A 10,832-nucleotide genomic window follows, 5' to 3' on the forward strand; every position below is an offset into this window, starting at 1 on the left:
ATACTTTTCTCAGACTTGGCATTACCAATAAAACAGATTCTTTATATAGTCATAAAAAATAATGCATCTCTCCATCTGTATTATGTCCTAGACTGGTAGCCCTCAGGCGACAAATCCATCTAGATTCCTTCTGTCGTAGTAGCAATTCTCTAATGCCACCTCTGGTTGGCACCGGGACGTGATCAATAGCATGGAACCAAAAGGAGAGATCTTCCGGATGTTCCTTAGTATAATGATTTGTTATTGGGTACCTATCATCCTTGGTTTTGATGGCTCGTCGGTGTTCCTGTATCCTTAATTTCAAGCAACGAATAGTACTACCCACATATATAATACCACATTTACAACCCAGAATATAAACCACATGGGTGGTGTTACAATTCAAGAAGTAGCCCATTTTATATCTCTTAGGGGTATTATAGCCAAATTCCAGGGTTTTGTTCGTGCCTAAGGGGCAAATGCTACAGGTCCCACATATAAAAAAACCTTTCGGCTTAGATGTTAACCAAGTCTGTGATGTCCTTGGGGTTGTCACATAGCTAGGACAAAAAGGGTGTTTCTCAGAGCCACCCCTCTCCTATATGTGATCAGGGGTCTATTTTCCACTGAGTCTTTTAGTCCCGGTACTTCAGTCAAAAAATGCCAATGTTTACGAAAGATGTTAAAAATGGCACCACTATATGATGTATACTGGGTTATAAATCTTGCTTGTTTATTCGTTATATCCCTAGTTGGTTTCTCCTGTAATGTAACATCCCTGCTCAAATTGTTAATTCTAGATTCCGCCTTATCTAAAACAGCTTGTCCATATCCCCTTTTAGTGAATCTGCTTTTTGAGTCCCTGATGTGAGTTTTGAAAATCTCCTCACTGCAATTGCGCCTCATTCTCATCATTTCACCAAAAGGGATGTTATCCTTCACTGATCGTGGGTGTGCGCTCGTCGCATGGAGTACAGAATTGCAGGAAGTTTCCTTCCTAAAAAGGGTACTGTGAATCTTCCCATCTTTAATGTAAAATTGAATATCAAGGAAGTTGATATGTTCCTGATGATACATCATAGTAAATTTTACATTATAGATATTATAATTTAGAAAGATCACATATTGTCGTTGTTGTTCAACTGACCCAACCACAAACAAATTATATCATCGATGTACCTCCCCCAATACACGATGTTGTTAATCTAAGGGGAGGCACCTCTGCCCCAAGCATACTCCCTCTCAAACCACACCATAAAGAGGCAGGCGTAGGAGGGAGCAAACTTGGAGCCCATCGCGGTTCCATGTATCTGCTGAAACCATCGATTCTCAAAGAGAAGGAAATTGTTAGTATGGATAATATCAATCATAGAGACAATCATTTCATTATAATCATATAATTGTGCATCATCTCTGTTAAGAAAAGATTGTACTTCTCTAATCCCTATTTCCTTGTCTATACACGTGTAGAGACTTTCTACATCGAGTGTAACAAATAACAAGTCTTCCGACCATTCAAAGTCCCTGAACTTCATAAGGATGTCTTTACTGTCCCTAACGTAAGATGGTAAATTAGGGACATATTTCTGAAGTTTCAAATCAACAAATTTTGATAGTTTTTCCGTAGGTGATCGCACCCCAGAGATTATAGGCCTACCAGGTGGAAATTGTCTGCCTTTATGTATCTTAGGTAATACATAGATACAAGGAAAGGACGGGCAATCCACCCAGAGGTACCTGTACTCATCTTCATTCAGTAGACCTGTTTCTTTCCATTCAATTAACTTGGCATTTATCATGCCAGTGCTATTTGGAATAGGGTTGTTTTTAATCTCCCGATAATGCATATTGTTACTGAGTTGTCTAGTTATTTCCTGAATATAATCGACCTGATTCATTACAACAATATTTCCTCCCTTGTCCGCTTCTCGTATTACGATGTTAGAATCACTGTTTAGTCTTTTGAGGGCTAGTTTCTCCGCCGCCGTGATGTTATATGTGGTTTTCGATGTAAACCTTTTTGGAACTTCTGGATCATATAGATCTTCTCTAACCCTATCATGAAAGATATCAATATTATGATGGTAAGAGTGTGTGGGTATGAACTTTGACCTAGGATGTAATCCGCTATCTGTACTAGTATCTTGAGGTATGTTGAGATCTCTAAGCAATGAAGGAATATCCAAATCCTCCTCATCATTAAGAGTCAACAAGCAATGTACATCACGGATCTCCCGTATTGTGTGTGTTCCAGTACTAGGGGCAGCAGTTGAACCCCCCAAATTAAGTGGTCTATTGGAGAAATAATCCTTGAGTTTCAATACCCTAATGAACTTAAACAAATCAACATGTGTGTTAGGGAAATCACCCTCTTGTGTAGGGCAGAAATTCAGTCCTTTACTCAAGATATTCACTTCATCAATATCAAGAACTTTATTTGATAGGTTAACAATCTTGAGATCAGTATTTGCATTTTTACATGACATAGGATCAGAGACATTACATGGGACCAAGGTAGTTATTTCTTCGGTTTCGCACCCAGCTTGAGTTTGTTCGCAGGAGTTCTTCCTGTATCTACCCTTTGCCCTCCTCCCTCCCCGCCTTGTTTTGAAAGATCTCTTTTTTGTTGTGGGCGGTTGCTTATCCTTAGTTTGGCCAATTCCCTACAAAGGACTTTTTTCACTTTGAAATTGAAGTGCTGAACCTTGGTGAGCCGCATTGATCTCTAGTAACACTCTTTGCCCACATTGCCACACCGGCAAGAAATGGAGAGAGACTACTTCCTTACACACTGCCAAGTTGGTGCGAGCTAATGGGACCAAGAAGGACATGCACTTACAAACCCAAAGGGAGCAGGGAGGGCAGCTCTTTCAGTGTTCTCCCATACACAGTGCTAAACCAATAGTGATTGGTATCTAGGAGTAACTCCCTACCTCCATGCTACTATACCAATGGGAACCAGCTTTTTCAAAGTGTTTACCCACATACACACTGCCAAGTCCCTCAAGTTTGGCCCTTGAGAGAAACCCCTCATCCACACACTGCTGAACAAAAGGGAAGGGGTACCCAAGAGACACCTCCACTAAACACTGCTCCACCAATGACAACAAACAATGCATAAAATAGGTATCTCAGACTCCTCCCCAGCACAATGTGCCACCACTGAGAACAAATAATACATGGGAAATTGTATCCTAACAGAATCCTGGCATTTAGTATTGTCTTTCTAAATGATTGTGGCCAACATATTGACAAGTACAATACCATGAAGGTAAATATGCATAGGTAAGTATAAATGTCATAGTGTTAGCGCCTCATATGTGTATCTTAATTATATATATATATATGCTCTTATAGATCTGGTTGGGGTAGAAGATGGTTTTGTTGGAGAAGGCAAGACTGGTTATCGGCTGGAGCTCTCTGATCTCATTGCAAATGGTGGTGCCTTGCTTCCCTCACAGGTGTGGTGCCGGAGACATGCTGACGTCACTATCTTGCACACCTATATCAGCGCCACGGAAGGTTTGACCCTATGCTATCACCTTCCACGCTTTCCATCTTCTCTGCTGCTGACATATGTGTATTTTGTCACTGACTTCATTCAGGAGTTTACAAATTTCAGTGGTGGCCTATTTTATTCCACCAGTCTCGGCTCCTTACCATTGACGAGATGGACATTGTTCTGGGACCTTATCCTACGCCAGCACCCAAAGGATGAGGAACCAGTTGGAACCGATATGTCTAAGAAACTTTGAGGTCCTGTGATATGTGACTCCAGCTCTAAGGGTGGGAATGCCACTGAACATTTCCCACTAAGCAGAAGTCCATCTGGCTTGATTCACCATCCCACCCGACACACCTCCTGCGACGTCCATTAAAGTGAGGAGGTTGAATGTGAAGGGTCATGGCTAAAGTGAAGGAAAGAGACCTCAGCCTCTGAAGGCGCCTAGAGGACAAAGATGAAAACTCCTTGATGACATATATTGCATGCTGCTGATCTGTGGCACTATTACTCACCAGTTTCATCTTTTCAACTCTCTCTTTCTATCCACTGTCTCTCGTCTAAGATTGTTTCTTCTCCTCTAGACTCATCCGCAAAGCTGATACTCCACTGCTTTCCCTTAAACAGACATTCTCTGTGTGGTTAGTACCACTCTGTTTTTGTTAATCAAGGAAGAAAAATGTGTTGGTTATGGGGAAGAGGGGTGGCAAATAAGGCGGAAAAAATAGCACCAGATACAGTGCCAACGTTCAAAGAAAGTTGGGAGCAGAGCTATTCAGTTTCGTTGACACTCTTACAGCCTTATTCATGGTCATGATAAATTTATGTGTGTGTGTTTCTTACTGAGTAATTGTTTGTCACGAGTACTATTTGATGTTGGGGAAAGTTCTTCTCACATATTCATCATCTGAAAGAATCATCAGTTTACGCAGGTCTCCTTCACCTTTGGTAACGCTGAAAAAGTTTTTATTAACCTTTGGAAGAATGTGGCTTAATCTTTGGAAGATTGGGCCGGATACACTCAAGGTTTTCTCTTCTATCATACAAGGGTCTTGAGACTATTGTAAACCAGCAAAGACGGCCCTAATTTAGAAATGGTTTGGTCTTTGCAAAAGAAAATGTTAGTTCTGTCTGGTGTTCACTTCCTACAGCCTCAAGCCCGTGTTTTCTGTTGTAAAACAGTGAGCTCATCAGACCTATGTTTTCTGACTTAAAATATCCTTAGGCTGTTTTCATCCTGGCACTAAACTTAATAAATAAGGTCAAATGTCAATAATTGGGGTTTTTCCAGGAAACATGTGACTGGAAGGTAAACATAGTAGTTGGTATTAGGTGCAACAGGGACTCCTTGTCCCTTTTTGTAACTGTCTAGTATCATATCTCCCCTCATTGAACGAGGTATCTTCGTAAAAGCAAGCACGCAGAGATCTGAATTTTCACTGTAGCACTCCATTGCTTGACAAGCAAATAAGTTGGATGCCTTTGAATAATTTTGCCTAAATTAGTGGTAGGTATTTAAGCCACCTTGGTAAGGGAATCCACAGCAACCGAGGTCATAAATTGTCAGTGTTCAGTGCACCCCCCCACCTTTACCAAACCCATGGTTCGCCACTTTGGCCACAGGACCTGCAGGTCACAGGGAATGGTGGCCCACCCTACGTAGGTAAGGTGTGAGGTACCTGGAATAAAAGCATTATTCAAATCCGCTCAAGAGATCGGCTACATGTGCGCCCCTCTGACCCTAGGCGCCCAGGCTGCCCATGTCAAAAGCCGGCCCTGCTGCCATGAAAGCAAGGACGCAAAAGCAAACAAATATTTATCGTGCTGGCAGAACACTCGCTGCACATTTAGGGCATTCACTTTTTGTTTCCACATAACAAACTCCACTTTCTTTTATTCTTTTTATTCGCAACACAAATAGCGGCAAGTGAGCCGCCATGACATTGAGGCCAAGTGCCAATCAATTACTAATCATCAAAAGTGCTTCCAACTTGTCAGTACCCGGACAACTCAGCAGGGACTCTTGATTTGGCGGGCTCGCTGTAGCCTGACTGGGCCCCCTAGCAGAATGAGTGCCCGTCCACCAAACAAAAATTAGTCCATTGAAAAAAATAGTAATCTGTAAAAGCAGATCATAGGTTATGGAGTGGTACTGTGGACATAACAATTCTTTATTCTGGATGCCAGTTAAGCTGTGGCATGGGCCAGTTTGACACTGGGTGAAGGCTTCATATAGTTGACCAAGGCACACACAAGGCGTCTTTTGGACAAACAATTGTCACCCTAAAAGTAAATCCGTTAATGGCTGACCTCTCCTTGGCTGAGCTGTTTTGCATTCCATTGCCAATCCTCCATTTATTACAGACCATTGCTCTAACACCTTGATGGGCTATAGCTTGTTTGTAAACCAGGACCATCAAAATCAGAATTTAGAACATGTTCCTTATATAAACTGCTATGTATTTAAATAAATGAACCGTAAAACTCCAGTATTGACTGGGCAAGTGCTTTAGAACACCTTTAACATTTACACTCAATCATCTTCAGGGCAAGGAATGCATAAACAATGGGTAGTATTCAGGGCAAGGAATGCATAAGCAGTGGAAAGTATTCTGGGCAAGGAATACATAAGCAGTTGATATTTGGTCCAACCATAGAGAAACAATTATAAGCAATCTTGTTCTTTTTTTTAAACAGATTTTTAGGTTTCGATTTTAATCTTCTTTTTCCTACTTTTTTTCTCATGCGGCACTTTATGTTACAGGTTTATTTTAAAAACTTTATAGAAAGCTGACAATATATGGTTTTGCTAAATAGATTTAGACTGGGCAGTGGATTTAAATTATATTTAAATACTGCCCCGGCTATTGGAACATCCCATATTTGTGCCTAGATAGAAAAACAACGAAGAGCCTGATTTAGAGTTTGGCGGACAGGTTACTCCATCACAAAGTTCACGGATATCCTATCCGTCGTATTACAAGTGCCATAGGATATAATGGACTTGTAATACGGCGGCCGGAATATCTGAGACAGAGTAACCCGGTCCACCCCACTCCAAATCAGGCCCCAAGTTATAACCTCGTGTAGTCCTCACTCGCGAAGTTTATTCTGCGACTCTGATGCGTGCCTGTACCTGCCTGGTGCAGCTGTTTATAAGCATTTAGTCTGTTAAAGGAGACTGTTGTCCATGGTTCGCACACCATCAGATAGACGGCTGAGTTACTGACAAGGTTACCTTTAGGGCTCAGTGGCCTCTAGTTAAAAGAGGCAATTTCGCTACCACCCACTTCACAAAGTTTCTTTTAAACATTTGACAACTTCATCACTTCCAAAAGTTGGGGAAAACTGAAAAAGGAAGAGGGTGGAAAATAAAAGAAGAACGTTTTTTGTGGAGAGAAGTGCTTGTGAAAATATGTTTTTTCTAGAAAATATAGGAGTACTATGAAGTCCAGAAACTATGCAGGACTTTGCCTGCAAGAAGCCGAACTGTATATTCTTGAGAACAAAACAGTGTTGCTTACATAACCTCAAAAGGGAATGTATTTGGTGGAGATTATCACAATTGGTCACGTGATTTCCTCTTCCCATAGCAATAATATTACGATGTTCCTGTCAACGATGTATTTGAATGTGTGAATGAATTTGGGATTTAGAAGTGCACTCTTACTTAAAAATTGTGTCTTAGTGTTAGGTGGACTGATCTCTAACAAGAGGAGGACGTGGAGTTGGATGGAGAACCACCACCTTCTTGAGACCATCAATTTACTTTGAAGCCCGAGAGATAAACAAAGATAATTTCAGAGTATGTATCCGATGTAAAGGGCCACCCTCCAACACGCGTCCAATGAATCTAAAAACTGGCAGCAAGCGGAGCTCGGCGACCACAAAGAATGCTCCATAATATGGAATGCGTGAATGAAGTAAAGCAGGGTGTTTGTTTGGTATGGGAAGGATGGCAGATGCACTGAGATTTACTTAGGATAAGATTGCCTCTTGAAAGCCAAAGCAGATTGGCAAGATACAGACAGCTAGTGTGAAGAGCCAAGCCAAGAATGAGAAGGGCAGCTGTATAGTCGCCGACTTGCTCTTTGGAGATAAAATAGTTGGCAGGGCAAGATAAAGACGTTGCCATTAACCAGCCTGAAACACTGTCTTTCTGCCCCGAAAAGATGGTTTTACCAAAGGTCAGAAGTGGGAGGAAGAATGCAGAAACCACTTTGTGGTTTAAATGACAAAGACTCATCCTTTCAGACCCCCAGATTGCAGATCGTGGTTCCAGGCTGGGGAAGGAGTTGCAGGCTGTGCCAAGACCTTTATTACAAGTGGCCCAGAGCGGCGGTATCCCAGGTTAAAATACCACTTCAGGCCATTGTGTCCCAATAATCCCAAAGCCTGTGTTTCTGCCTTTGGGAATATTCGGTCCAAAACACTAGATCCATTAATACCGGTCTGGGAAACATAGGACCAGGAGCCTTATGTATTGCTGCAGGGGCTGCGGGCAGCCCCCTTTTGCCTATTTTCTATAGCGTGATGAAGCTAAAAAAGCTTCTCACAGCTGTGTAGTAGCCCAACTTTTGTCAGAGAAGTGGGTTTTTGCAGGAAAGCCCACGTTCTTGCACTATAAACTCAGCAGCCATTACAAAGTTTGCCAAGCTAGCATAGTTTAAAAAAAATCTGCTTTACATTTGCAGAGAAAAAAATCTCACACACTAAATTATTAGTAAGTGTTATATAAAGCCAAATTATTAACTTCAGATGATCATAAAATGTGATGATAAATTGTTTAAAGATAGTAGCCACTCGGTAATTATAGGTGCCATTTTCAAGGATATATCAATATTGCACTCATCAGTGTTTGGTACTTTACATACAAAATTTTTAAATCAATAAAAGCAGATGTTGGGTTGGGTTGAATGGCGATTCTATGGAAGTCTCTTTAAACATTGTTATCCATGCTGGCCTGGGAAAATGAATTTTAAAAAACAGCAAGTTCAAAATTTAAACACATGTTCATGAAGTATGTGGAAGTTAGTATTTGTCTTTAATTTTCAAAAATGTCAATAATGATCTGTGAATAGCTCATAGTATTTCTTATATGTGTAAAACTTGTTTTTTATTTACTATTAACAATGTTTATGTTCTAAATAATATTAATCATTCTTTTTAATTTCTTAAGAAATATTTAGATAAGATATAGAGCACGTCATTCCAGTATAAGTTGTTGGTTAATATGATTATATTTTGCCACTGGAATGTCTCTAAATGCATACTTATAGTCGCTGAAGCAGCAATTTTGAAATGTAGCTACACACTTGTAGTACTTGGAATCAAAATTAAGATGGCTTTGTTAAAAGGAGTTTAACTATTCTTCTCTAACCTGGGGCATCATGTACAAAGGGGTTTTGTGTTTTCAAAGCCTCTGATTTGGTAAATAAGAGGGTTTGAGAATGCTAAAGCCTTTTTTAAATGTACTAAACCAATTAAAGGATTGAGAAAAGGTATTTCAAATTGTTAAATGGGTTTAGGAAATATTAAGGAATCGCTTTTTTGAAGGATCATTTTAAGGGTGTCGCTTCCAATGCCTGTTCCTTATTGTATGTATTAATGTTTTTTGATGGCAAGGAGGTTTTGCGACTAAAAGGAGGTGGTAATCTATCCACAAATGGGACTGGGTCCCCAGGGGACTCCTCCCCTTTTATGAATGTTGAAAGAACGTTTTTAGGAGTAGGCAGAGGTCCTAAAAAATATGTTAATATTTTCATTTTCTTTTTTTAAACACAAACTATTTTCCTTTTAGAAAAACTGGCTGCATTTAAAAAAATGCTTTATTTAAAAGCAATCACTGACCTGGTGGTCTGCAGACCCACGCAGGCCATCATGCCTTCCATTGTAGCCAATCATATCAATTAGACAGTTTGTGACCTGTCTAATTGATATGTATAAGGTAGTTGAATTACAGCCCGCTACAATTCTGCATTTTGTCAACTGACCTCTTAATACGTAGGTCTGTTGGCAAAATAGGAATGCATTCGGTAAAAGTCGGTGCTGAAATTGCGACCCCCTTTTAGAAAATGCATTTTTCGTACATGAGGCCCCTGGTCTATACATAAAGCATACACTTGAACTAAGTGAAGACTGTAACAGGGAGGTTGATATATGTGTCTCTGTAGAGGGTCAATGGCTTAACACAACTGTGGTTGCGTTGACAAAACACAATTGTTCCTGATCTTACTAACGATATCAATTCTATTTTTATACATTTTTCAAAATGTCTTTTAATTGCAATCTATTAAAAAGTTTCACGTTTTAATGTTATATCCATAGTGAACACCTGTTATTCAAGTGCAAGAACATAGCAGGCTTTTCAAAACATAACCAGGATATTATAAAATATAATGGTTTCATCCCATCTGCTGAGACATTTACAGCTTATTACAAACACATTTGCATTCTTTCTAGGTTTGTTTTTAAGAACAAGCACTTCAGGGATGTGATATCGCAGAATAGCATCCCTGTAGAAATCCAAATACATTTTTGGGAGAAGAACTGTGGTCTGACATTACCACCAGTCTAATGACTGTTGTTATACCTTATATTATCAATTGTTTTTCTACTGTATTTCTATTGCACTCTGTCCCGCTTCCATCCAATCATGTACAATGGTTCGGCAATCTCAGGGGCCACAGTTGATCTATGTTATACCACAAAAACATTTAATAAATGATAAATTAAAAGAACAAACAAGTTTCATCTTATTTTTAACAGCTTGAAATAAAGAGACACAAATGAGTTTGGGTTAAAGATGCAAAAACGGTTTCATTTGTGCCATTATGTTTGCATCTTTAAGACCTATGATCATATTTTGAAAAGGCATAATGCGAGTGTCTTGTTAATATGCTACTTTTATTTTCAGTTTCTCCATTAGTATTTATGAGCATAATTTTCTGATTCCTGGAGTAGCCTTTTCTTCTACATATACATAATGAGTACTCTAGACAGGATGCTTCAATTTTCAGTGGGATCTCACCATCTTGCTCTGGGCCACTGCACATAAGATTCCATAGAGGAGCTCAGAGTCCCTCCACATAGTTGGTAAGGATACTTGCTTCTAAGTATGTTTTGCGAAATCTTGCATCAGAGTACTAGGAGTCACACTGTTGTCAGTGCAACGTATGGCTTTTGTTGTAGATTAAGGGTCAGATGTACGACCGTTTTTTGTGGTTGCAAAGGGCTATTTGACCCTTTGGCGACCGCAAAAAACGGATGGGCAATGTACTAACCTTATTTTCCAAGTCGCTAATCTTTTAGCGACTCGCAAAATAGGGTTAGCGACTCGCTATTTGGAAGG

At 40.0% G+C, this 10,832-nt stretch overlaps 1 protein-coding gene across 3 annotated transcripts in view; it reads left to right on the plus strand.

Annotated features, from left to right (window-relative positions):
* LOC146833509 (ras-related C3 botulinum toxin substrate 1-like) overlaps positions 1–10,225 on the plus strand; it is a 95,416-nt gene extending 85,191 nt beyond the window's left edge. Inside the window, exon 7 of one of the 3 annotated variants that reach the window (XM_085601356.1) lies at positions 3,337–10,225. The gene's annotated coding sequence lies outside the window, so the exon portion shown is untranslated. The remainder of the gene's footprint in view (positions 1–3,336) is intronic. The other 2 variants (XM_085601355.1, XM_085601357.1) reach the window with 2 other exon arrangements.
* Positions 10,226–10,832: the final 607 nt, after the last annotated feature.

Source organism: Triturus cristatus, chromosome 4_2 (genome assembly GCF_964204655.1).
Source record: "Triturus cristatus chromosome 4_2, aTriCri1.1, whole genome shotgun sequence".
In the NCBI taxonomy this organism is placed as follows: Eukaryota; Metazoa; Chordata; class Amphibia; order Caudata; family Salamandridae; genus Triturus; species Triturus cristatus.